Raw genomic sequence first — 12605 nt, 5'->3', positions numbered from 1 at the left:
GTAACTCTGCAATTTGGGCCATATGGTCTAATACAGTGATTCTCAAACTTCCTAATGCTTGGACCCTTTAAGATAGTTCCTCATGTGGTGACCCTAACCATAAACTTATTTCATTGTTTTTTCATAACTTTAATTTTGCTATTATTACAAATTGTAATGTAAATATCTGAATTGCAGAATATCTGATGTGTGACTCCCCCAGGGGACCGCGACCCACAGGTTGAGAACCTCTGATCTAATGACCTTAATGATATTTGAATATATGCAGAGGGAACAGACTCCACATGCAATTTGTGATAACTATCTCAGGAAACTTGCAGCATAATTTTTGATGGTCTGGAAAAGGAGCATGCTATCTGCAGTAAAAAAATTAGACACAAGTTAAAAAGGGGTCTCACATATTATTGGGCCTTGGGAGAGACAGACCATCTAATCCTTTAGTAAAGAATTAGTATAGAGCAGAAATTTCCCACAATAAATTAAATACCCACAATATTATCTGTTTGAATGGGCCTAATGATAACTCATTGTATGACAAAAATGGTTTTTCAAAGATTTGTGTATGCATTTCTAGGATGTACAAGGACAATGCTGAAGCAGGGAGTTCCAGATTTCTACATTATCAATACTTGCACTGGCCTTGGTGAATAGAGAAGGAAAATGACCAAACCTGATTTATGAATGGCATGAGGGAACAAAGTGAAGGGCAGAGCATCTGGCCATTTCCTTTGTTTCCAAGCAAAGGTAAAAATGTTTGTAAACTTATATAGTGGAAATGACTTATTAAAATGATCTGATTACTACAGAGGGAATGACTGGAGTATCAGGTACAAGGTGGTATGAGGGAAAAGGCATGGAACCATATGAATAGGGGGTCAGTAAACAGTGCAAAATTTTATGTTGTGTACTAATGCTCACTAGAAAGCCTCTACTACAAGAGAGATAGTAAGCAATGAGAAGAAAGAATAATGCATTCAGTTGATACCATCCAGTTATCATTAGCAGTCTTCTAAAGTGTGAAAAAATAAAAACTCAAGTGCACAAAACAAATGGCCAGTAACAGTCACTATGGAGGTCATAGCTCAGTAAAACAGTGTGAGTTTCCTCATTACATTCATTTGCCTAGCAATTCTAGCACCATGCTATAGTCTTTTGTACCATCACCTTTTACTTTTGGAACACAACAAGAAAATTTCTACTAAATAACAATAAGATGAGGGATTTGACAACACAAGGAAAACTGTTAAAATATATTGTTTCTTCTTAACTCACTCTAGTGAGTAAATAATCCTATAACTACTGAAATTTGAAAATGTGACATGCTGCTCTCTCTCCCTTACTATGCATACCTGTACTTGTACCTAGAGAATTTCTCTGAAAGGTAAGGTGAGATTTAGCAAAGAACAAGTATTTAGACTGCTAGAGAGGCCACTAGAGGGAATTCAGGACACCCTTCTGATAGGCCCAACTGAGGAACTTTAACAATTTTTTATAAACTTGACCTATTACCTATCATTCTTTAAAAAAAAGTCTTTAAAGAGACAGAGTACAGACAGTCATAGATTAAAAGGAGTAAAGAAAAATAAGCAACAAAAATGGAAAATTCACAGAGAGTCTGGATTATGTATATTATTGTGTTTTCTTTGAATTTGTTGACTGTGAAGGAGCTAAGTACAGAGAAACATTTCATTGTATGGACTGCTAAATTAAGCCAACATAAAGGTATCTTGATTCCAAAATTTGAGTCTAATGATATGGTGCTTTGGAAAAGAGGTTTTTCTTTTGTTTTCACAGAAGATAAGAACCTGTGGATTGCTTCCAGACCAATATGGTTTCATAGAACAAGACTCCCTGAAAGGTTGCTGTAAACACCCCCACAAAGAAAATACTTTGCCCAACTGCTGACTGAGATGAACCTAGCACACAGGATACACCAGGAAAGACCTGATTAACAGCGTCCCCAAACAGCAGGAAGTAGTATGGACAGAACTATGCCCATATTCCCAAATTTTGTTTATAAATGTTTGTTTACATTTAAAGGAGGATATGCTATAGAGATTTGCATTGGTATGGATCTTGCTTTATTGATACAAATTTAAGGTCAATTTTGTTATACTATGTATATGTATTTCTGATCTTGATTAAGGTATTATGCTTGTCCAGCTCATTTAAAAATATAATGTATAATTAAGAAATATAGGTTAATGGATAATCATCTATAATAGTCAAACTTGTAGTCATGTTAGTTAGATTTTTCTAGATGTATAGAGATATATTTCAGATGGATAGGCATTCTTCAAACCTTTTAAAGACAACAGAATGTGGCATTGAAAATGTTTAAGAACTTAAGACTTTTCATGACAATGAGACACATATGCTCCTGGCAGCACCAAGCTACTTTAAAAGGATGATGGGCAGTGAAGAGGTGCCTTATGGAGTTGGTTAGCCATTTGGGCAAGAAATTGTTCTTGCCTGGACTGCTTCACTGGACATGTAGGACCTGCAGAAAAAAATGACTGCTGAACTTGCCTAAAGGTGAGATGATCCTTCCGGGTTCCTGCTTCATGAAAAAGTCTGCAAGACATTTTGCAGGATACAGAAGAAAGTGACTGAACTGTCTTTGAAATTTCCTGCTTCGTGGAAAAGTCTGCCGGATGCTATGGGCCCATAGGCTGAAGATGGATGCCCCAATGGTACAAAAGAACTTTGGGTAACTGTCCATGCAGCAAGATGTCTCTGTCATTTCTAGAGTTTTAGAAGTTGCTTACAATGCACTTTCTGTTTACTTAGGCTGGAGCAAGGATAGATACCAGCCACTGAAAAATCTCTGGAATGACCTTTTGTCCCAGGGACACAGCATAAGGACGTGGGGGCACACAGTTTTCCAAGCAGCGCAGGAACCTCCACAACAGCTGTGCACAACTTCTCGCATAGGGTTGGAGCCGTGTCACGGCCACCCTCGACCCGCAAGGAATGTCGCGACCACCGGAGCTCTTCTCACTGCAGTTCATTCCAGGACCTTTATTCACTCTCTCTCTCTCTTCCTCTCTTCCCCTCCCTCTCCGTTGACCTCTCTCCTTTTGTCCTCTCTCCTCTCTCAGGGCAAACCCTCTCCCAGCCCTTAAGTAGGCATGGGCTGCCAACCCCGAACTGCCAGGTGGGCACTGCCCATAGGTTCACGCATATGCAGGCAGCTGATAATCATTGCGTGATCATGGCATAGGTCAGGCCTTAGCCATCTCAGGAGTTGATTATACATCTCCATCAGGTGTGACACCATGCAGCTCGCTACAGAGCCGCAATCCCCAGCAGAGTGGCAGGGCAGGCGCCCAGGGTGAGCGTCACTGTTTGTCAGCTGCTGAAAGCTCCCTGAATTTCTGTTCTCTGTGCCTGGAATCTGGGTTTTCTTAATTGATTTAACTACATCTAACCTCTTGAGTGACTCATTTTTTCCCGAGTTTTTTTTTTCTTTTTTAACAAATATCAGGTCAGATTTTACCATAGGATCTGTCATGACACCATTGCATCGGTTCCAGTAGCTACTCGGAAACAATGCCATCTGCTGGTTAACAGGTAAAATGGCAGATTTCGTTTCTAATGTGACTTTTGCCACTCTCCTTGCTACCAGGATGGAAGACATCACACAAGGCTTCCATGAATATGGAGGTACCTCAATTTACTGGTTATTAGGTTTCAATTTTCTTCTCCATATTATATAATTATGGAAGTATACGGCACTAATTGATAGGCAAAATTGACTCCATATCTAAGGGTACTAGAAACTTACCTGAAAGGGTCCAGGCTGTTGAATTTGAAGTTATCACATGTTTTGATAAGGTAACAGACAGAATATACCTCCAGGATGGCAACTTATGCGATATACAGGAGCAGTTCAAGGAGAAGACAATATCTTTGAAAGGAAACATTAATACCTTGTAATCACAGGTGCAGAATGGTGACCAGAAAATTAATACTGTAGCGAATCACTAGAAACATTTGCAGGTCAGGAAATTCAGGCTTTATGAGAGATAATGATAAAGAGATTTGAAATGAGTGAGGAAATTATTGGAGCTGATGAACAGGGTGAGAAGGCACACGGGTAGGATACACTGTCACCACCGGCTGTCAGAACTGGTTTACCCAAGATTTTAGTGACATCCCCTGTAATTTACTCTGACAAAGTGTCAACTTCTAAAGACTCAAAGGGAGACAAAGAAGGTAGATGGACACCCATAAGAACGAATGACCTAAAGGAAATTAAGCATGTTGTCGTTACTTAAGGCTTGTGCTCTACATTTGTTAAAGAAATGATAAGGACTTGGGCTTCTAATGTCAGGGCTATGCCCCATAATTTCTCCCAGATAGCATCAGCAGTGTTAGAGGATGGACCTTCCTTGATGTTTGAAATTTATTTTAGAGAAGAATCCAAACATATGGAACAGCAAGAAAGAGCAAAGGATGTGGAGGTTTCCCAGGATCAAATTCTTGGTGTAGGAGTGTATGCTGATACACAGGTCCAAGCTCTTTACAACAAAGAAGTATTGTCCCTATGCCATGAAGCAGCCTTGATTGCTTGGAATGGGATACCAGAACTAGGGAAAATTATCGAATCATATACCGGGTTAGGCAGGGACAGAGAGAACCCTATACTGACTTTTTGCAAAGATTAATTAAGGCTCTGCACATAGGAGTATCAGACCCAGAAGCTAGATGAATAATTCTTGAATCACTGGCTTTTGAAAATGCAAACTTAGAATGCAAAAACATAACTGGGCCTTTAAGGTATAGATCAGCACCTATGGATGAATGGACTCAGCATATGATGAATTTTCAGACGTTTAGCTACAATGATGAATCTTGGGTATTAGAAGCAATTTACAAAGCAATGAGGGGGACACCAAACTGCCAAATGTTATAATTGTAGTAAATTAGGACACCTGAAAGGGGATTGCAGGCAAGGAATTTCTAAGAATAACACTTCATCTGGGAATGGCAGGAATAGGAGACCTCAGCCTTCAGGTATATGTAGGAGGTGTGGTAAAGGACAGCATTGGACCAATGAATGCAGATCACAAGCAGACAGACAAGGCAACCCGATACCATCGGGAAACTCTTTGAGGGGCTTCTCATAGGCCCCAAAGCCAAAAGTGGCCCAGTCATTCCCAGGAACTGTGGAGGACATGTCACACCAGGAAAATTAAAAACTCTAGAAGCTTCTGTGCAAGACCATAAGGTTCTAAATGATGGCTCAAATTTGAAGGATAAGTCAGAAATTCAAATAGGAAATAAGAAGTGTATCGTTTGGCAAACTTCTATAAATGATCAGAGACCAAAGCTGAGGGTATGTATAAATGGAATTGTGGTTGTTGGCTTGATAGACACAGGAGCGGATGTGAGTATCATCACTCCAGAATCTTGGAATCCAAATTCGCCCCTTCAAGAGGCAGATGGAACCATATCTCGAGTTAAACAAAGCACGAGATAGGTTGACTGTATTGGGCCAGAAGGTCAAAGAGGAAAGCTAAGGCCATATGTAGCTGATATTACCATAAATTTATGGGGCCATGACCTGCTACAGATTAACATTCCTGCAGTCCCAGGAACTCATAATTCTGGCAAGGATGTAATAAGGTAATATATACACAAAGGTCACCAGCCATTCAGGCTGTACAAGAACATAAAACTAAGAACCAAAGACACTCCACTTGGAGCTTGTCTTCTTTTTGGCAAAACCAGCCTTTGGTCAAGGAACTGCTCATACCTCAACTACTGACATAATACGTAGTATCCGGAAATGGATAAGCAGAACTGTCAATCTTGCCAAGGCAGGGTAAGACAGTTTTGAAAAATTTCTTGCCTTTAAAAATACTCTGTCAGTTATTCTAGGCCTTAGCCAAAGTTGGTTTCTTCAGCATTGCAAATGTGACTTTGGGTGATTGCCCAGGTAGCCAGTTGTCTCTGAGATTTGTTGCATGTTTTGGAAGTTGTCTGATCGCACTTCCTAATTACTCAGGTAACATTATTTCCCTTCTTGGATCTTCAATGGCGTTGAAGACTAGATAAATGTAGCTACTTTCCTCTCTTGACTTGGCCAAGTTATTTATTATACAAGACTTAAGCTAGTTAGAATAGGATATTTGTTCTTATTGTATATATTTTTATAGTAGGTTTAGAACTCTCTTATTTAAATAAAAGGGGGAGGTGCTGCAGGAAGGTTACAGCTAATACCTACCTGCCTACTGGGGCATGGCATCATGCACTATTTACCTGGATGTGGAAGCATGTCTGGCCCCTTCCTTGCTCTCTCTGATTGCCCCTAGGTCCCATTTTGGCTGCTCAGTTTGCTTTGGATCTGATCTTCATCCATCGTTCAAGCAGAACATCCTGACTTTGTAAGTCTAACCCTTAATAAACACCAATGTGTTTTCTTAGTTCTGAGCTAGTGTAAGATTCCTTTTTTGTTAAGTGTCCGATCATTTCCACCTTCAAATAGATATCCACAGATAGGGTTGTTTCACCTTCATGTTTCTTCCATTCATAAATTTCTGACTTTTATTGAGTGCTCAATGGTCTGATGATGGTGGGCAGGACCTATCTCTAATTTCTTAATAGCCTCCATTTTAAGGGTTCCATGGTGTGTGTGTGTGTGTGTGTGTGTGTGTGTGTGTGTGTGTGTGTGTGTAAGGGATTCTGGAGAGTAGGTGGATGCTATTAGCTTTCCTACCTCACTTCCACAAGGCACCCAAATATTACCATGAATTCGTGATTATGTGTGAGAGAATTGCCTGCCTCTATCTCTTCAGTAGGGTAAGCAATACATAATGCTACTGCTAAAGGGTATGTACTCATGGACGTAGGTGACAACTTATTACCAGAAATGAGCTTGACTCTTGCATTGCCCCAAATGGGATCTGTGACCTCCATTCTTATACACCTTTGGCTTGCCTTAAACTTCAGAGTGCTAGGCTGCCCGTTGAATGAGGTCGTGTAATATTTAAGATCTTTGAGAATCTGTCAATAGAGATGGAATTTGGACCTCCCATTCCAAAGTCAAGCATATTTGTCTCAGAATGTCCTCCAAACCCCTCTCCTGGGTCAGTCTGGCCTCCTGATTGTATCAGGGAACATGAGAAAGAAACAGTCTAAGAATAAAAGTTATTGGGCCCTAGGACAGCTAATGGGTAAACTATTTCCAATATAGGTTACTGTTTTTAACACCTAATATAAAAAAGTCTATAGTAAAAATAACTGCTGCAAAAGGATGCAAAAAGTAAAAGATAATCCCCTGACTGACAGGGAGCTACTGTCACGCTTTCCCTATCTGAGGCCTGAGCTGGACGACAAGAGGCAGATAGGGACAGCTAGGGCTGCGTTCCAGGCACAGGCCCCGTCAGCAAGACACATAACGACAACAACAAATTTATAGGTATATGAGACACTTGTCTTAAGCTGCTTTCTTTACAACTCTGAAACCTGGACAATGAAACGCTCTTCAGAGCAGAATGTGTTTGAGAAGGCATGTCTCAGGAAGATTCTAGGTGTCACACTGAGAAATAGGCTGCACAAAAATGACATTAAGAAACATCTTCCTGACCAGCCTGGTCTACAAGAGCTAGTTCTGAACTCTTATAATTTTGGTTGTGAGCCTAGCCTTTAATGGCTGAGCCATCTCTCCAGCTCGGGGGCTGCACCCACATACTGAGACAATGGGGATGTTCTATCTGGAACTCACCAAGGCCAGCTGGCCTGGGTCTGAAAAAGCCTGGGATAAAATCGGACTTGCTGAACATAGCGGACAATGAGGACTACTGAGAACTCAAAAACAATGGCAATGGGTTTTGGGTCCTACTGCACGTACTGGCTTTGGGGGAGCCTAGGAAGTTTGGATCTCACCTTACTAGACCTGGATGGATGTGGGTGGTCCTTGGACTTCCCACAGGGCAGGGAACCCTGATTGCTCTTTGGGCTGATGAGGGAGGGGGACTTGATCGGGGGAGGGGGAGGGAAATGGGAGGAGGTGGCGGGGAAGAGACAGAAATCTTTAATAAATGAATAAATAAATAAATAAATAAATAAATAAATGAATAAATAAAATAAAAGAGCTAATTCTGGGACAGGCTCAAAAACCACAGAGAAACCCTGTCTCGAAAAACAAAAAAAAAAAAACCAAACATCTTCCTGGCTTGCCACTGCCAGCTGCTGCCCAGGGAGCCGCTTTGTCTAGGGCGGGGCACATAGAGAGGCCACCAGGTGTCCCTCCGCCGCGGGCCCGCCCCCCCCCCTCCTGGGCTGCAATGGCGGTGCAGGGCCGGTATGGGCCCCAAGAGGCAGCTGACATTCAAGGAGAAGTCGCGGATCATCCAGGAAGTGGAGGAGAACCCGGACCTAAGCAAGGGCGAGATCGCGCAGAGCTTCAACATGCCGCTGCCCACGCTGAGCACCATGCTAAAGAACAAGTGCGCCATCCTGGCGTCAGAGCGCAAGTACGGAGTGGCCTCCACCTGCCACAAGACCAACAAGCTGTCCCAGAACGACAAGCTGGAGGGGCTCCTCATTGCTAGGTTCCAGCAGATCCACGCCGCGGGCCTGCCGGTCAAGGGCATCATCCTGAAAGAGAAGGCGCTATGGATAGCGGAGGAGCTGGGCATGGACGACTTCACGGCTTCCAAAGGCTGGCTGGATCGCTTCCGCAGGCGCCAAGGTGTAGTGGCCTGCAGCGGCCTGACCTGCTCCAGGGCACAAAGCTCTGAGAGCAGCGGTGGGAGTGCACCAGGCTGGCGCCCGCGGGAGGAGCAGCCGCCATCAGTGGCTGAGGGCCATGCCTCGCAGGACGTGTTCAGTGGCACCGAGACCAGCCTGTGGTGAAACTTTCTGTCCGACCAGGCCTCGGGGCTGTGGGGAGGTGATGGAATGGCTCGCCAGGCCACCCAGCGCCTTAGTGTTTTGCTGTGCGCCAAAGCTGATGGCAGCGAAAAGCTCCCCCGCTGGTGTAGCAGGCAAGTCCGCCAAGCCCCATGCAGGCCAAGGTGGTCTGCCCTGTGACTACACTGCCAACTCAAAGGGTGGAGTCACTACCCAGGCCCTAGCTAAGTACTTGAAAGCGCTGGTCACCCGAATGGCTGCAGAATCTCGTCGGGTCCTTTTGCTGGCTGGCCGTCTGGCTGCCCAGTCCTTGGACACCTTGGACCTGCGGCATGTGCAGCTGGCCTTCTTCCCTCCCGGCACTGTGCATCCATTGGAGCGAGGAGTGGTCCAACAGGTGAAGGGCCACTACCGCTAGGCTATGTTGCTCAAGGGTCATGGCAGCACTCGAGGGCCAGGATCCCTCAAGCCTGCAGCTGGGCCTGGTGGAGGCCTTACACTTTGTGGCTGCAGCCTGGCAAGCGGTGGAGCTCTCGGACATAGCAACTTGCTTTCGGGAGGCCGGTTTTGGAGGTGGCCTTAATGCCACTATCACTACTTCCTTCAAGAGTGTGGGAGTAGAAGAGGAGGAGGAAGAAGAGGAGGAGGAAGAAGAAGAGGATGGTGAAGGGGAAGAGGAGGAGGAAGAAGAGGAAGAAGAAGGGGAGGAGGAATAAGGCGGGGAAGGACAGGAGGTGGGAGAGGAAGAGTTGGTGGAAGAGGAGGGTGAGGTTGATGACAGTGATGAAGAGGAGGAGGAGGAAGAAGAAGAAGAAGAAAGCTCCTCTGAGGGTTTAGAGACTGAAGACTAGGCCAGGGAGTAGTGGGGGCCAGTGGTGGCTTTGGGGGTTACAGTGTCCAGGAAGAGGCCCAGTGCCCCACCCTCCAATTTCTGGAAGGTGGGGAGGACTCGGACTCAGACAGTGATGAAGAGGAGGAAGATGAAGAGGAGGATGAGGAAGACGATGAAGACGAGGATGATGATGATGATGATGATGGCGATGAGGTCCCTGTACCCAGCTTTGGGGAGGCCATGGCCTACTTTGCCATAGTCAAATGGTACCTGACCTCCTTTCCCATCGATGGCCGCGTGCAGAGCCACATCCTTCACTTGGAACATGATCTGGTCCACGTGACTAGGAAGAACCATGCCAGGCAGGCGGGAGTTCGGGGTCTTGGACATCAAAGCTGATCTGCGGGACATAGCTGCACTCCAGCCCAGATGGACAGCACCTGCCCAAGGCAGAGAACTCTGGGCAGCTACTGGAGATGGCTGGAGGAGCTGCAGGGCCTTCAGTAATGCTTCGCCCGGCCCGGAGACAGGCCCAGGGGCTGAGGTCTGCCTCACTGCTATTGCCTCCTTCTCAGATTCCTCTTTCCTCCCCATTAGTTCCTGGGCTCAGGGCACTGGTTGGGTGGGAAGCTGTCCGGTGCTACCACGCTATGCCACCAGTGGGCTAGACCATAGCAGCAGCCAGGGACAGATCCTGGAAGCTCTTGGCCAGAGAGTGCCTCTCCCCTTGCCACCCAAACAGGTCTTTGGTGGGGGGATCCGAAAGCCATTCTGGAAAGGGCTCCAGAGGAAGGTCCAGCCTAGGCTCCCACAAAACTAGCATCCCCCCGTCCTGCACCTCTAGGCTGCCTAAAGAAGCACAGTGTAACGTAGGGCAGCCTCCTGAGCCTGCCTCCTGCCTGCTTTCCACCTCCCTAAATCCCTTGCTCTGGCCCAGTCTTTGGCCCTTGGTTTTCTTTCCAGATTGGAGGTTTCCAAGAGGCCCTCTTGGGGAGTGACAGCAGACACCTCCAATCTGGGCAGCTGCAGGCCTTGTGCCTCAACCTCTGCAGGCCCCCATCCTGGGCATAGGGGCCTGGAGCTGGGCCCAGAGTCCAGTCGTCCAGGTGCTCCTTTCCCAGTTTGAATTCAATAAATCTGTCTACTCCCCTTTTGTGGGAGTGAATGTTTTAATTGCCAAAAAAAAAAAAAATATCTTCCTCTACAAAAGGAAGTAAACTACAGGATACAGCAACCATGTTTGGAATACTTTGGCTGGAACTACAGGCAACTGTGAGCTGCCTGACATGGGTGCAGGAAACTAAACTCTGTTCCCCTATAGGAGCAAAAAGCATTCTTAATTATTCTGAAGCCGTATCTGCAGCCCATGCCTGGTTTCGGGAGTTTTCTCTTTGAAATAAGGTCTTACTACACAGCCCATGCAGTACAGAACTTAACAAGCATACTACCTCTGCTTCACTAATTTACTTCAAAATGCTTTAAGGGGGGAGGGAAAGCTGAAGAAAAGGCTCAGTGGTTAAGAGCACTGACTATTTTTCCAGTGCTCCTGAGTTCATTTCCCAGGAAACCACATAAAAAATGTTAGAGAGATATAAAGATAGTAATTGTGTTACTAAAAAGTATTTATATGTATGAAGATTAAGTTAGATGGATGTTTATAGAATGGAAAAGAAAGTAAGAAATCTTATGCAAGTCATGAATAGCTGAGTTATTTAAAGCATGTAAGGGATAAGACTTCGAGAAGGTGTATATGGTATTAAAATTTCTAAGGCCAAAGATCTACAATTACAATAATTGGCTAAAATGCGTGTCTAACCAATTTTATTTAGAAATTGTTAGCCACTAAAATATTATACAGTAATTAAAATTCCAGACTGGTGTGACTAATCTTGGTGTTCAAAAACCATTTTTTGGAGGCTTATATTAATATACTCAGAGATATGAAATAAAGAATATTTTCTTCTTGCCCTCTAAGGTCAATGAGGCTACAAGGGACTGCCAGCCATCTCTAGAAACATTCTGCAAAGGTAGAAAGTCACCTATTCTCTTGTTCAAGGAAGCCACAGAGACCCTAACCTGTGAATTCTAACCAGCATCCAGTCTACAAAGAAGAAGGTCAACACAGAGGAAAGATCTCCTCAGTGCTTCCAAGGCAAGGCATAGTCAAGCAAGGTCTTTGCCTTATCTTAGATGGATGGACAACTGGTGAAAAAAAGTATAGAGGAACACGAGATTGAGATTCTTCATAAGCCCAAGAGGTTCCCAAGGATTAGATTCTCAAGTAACCTTAACAGTACAAAAACAAAATTTTGGCTACCTACATGGTCTTAAACATACAGCAGGAAAGTATATGCATGGTAAAAATGATCAGTATGCTTAACAGCTCAAGGGATTGCAGTCCCCAGACATAACCATATGAAATAGTATTTTGAAAACTCTTTCCCAACTCTTTCCTTCCCTGATATAGGAAAAAAACCAGTTTACCTCAGCACTGCAGTGTCTAGCTATAGCTCATAAAGAAGTTTATCTTCTTAAGCACTGAGGCCAAATCTAAAATCTGTTTTTACTAATGATGGAACACTGTCTCTTTCTGGAAGACTGTGTCTCCCAGCTGTCATGTGTCCTTCTTCACTCTAACCACCTATGTTAGAGGAGGCTGCCAGATACTCCAAGATTTTGGAAATTATTCAGATTACCCAAGTGATGTTTTTGGAATGCTGCTAGACATTCTTATAAAAATGACTTAATATGATTGAGTCTCATTTAAACTGTTGTTTAGATGCTGATTTTTAACAGATTTCTCTTACAAAGCTTCCAGGTACTTGTTCCTTAAACAGGAGTCTGATGCAATAAACAACTTACAGAATGAATCAATCTCTCTCTCTGTCTCTCTCTCTGTCTCTCTCTCTGT

General features: G+C 44.2%; 1 pseudogene; it reads left to right on the top strand.

The window, feature by feature from the left end:
• The first annotated feature begins 8313 nt into the window (after nucleotides 1-8313).
• Nucleotides 8314-10093, top strand: LOC121436675 (annotated as a pseudogene).
• The last annotated feature ends 2512 nt before the right edge of the window (nucleotides 10094-12605 follow it).

The sequence above is a fragment of the Microtus oregoni genome, unplaced genomic scaffold, assembly GCF_018167655.1.
Source record: "Microtus oregoni isolate MIOR12 unplaced genomic scaffold, Mior012 000050F_002, whole genome shotgun sequence".
NCBI classification, from domain to species: Eukaryota; Metazoa; Chordata; class Mammalia; order Rodentia; family Cricetidae; genus Microtus; species Microtus oregoni.
This window is presented reverse-complemented; position numbering and strand designations above follow the sequence as displayed.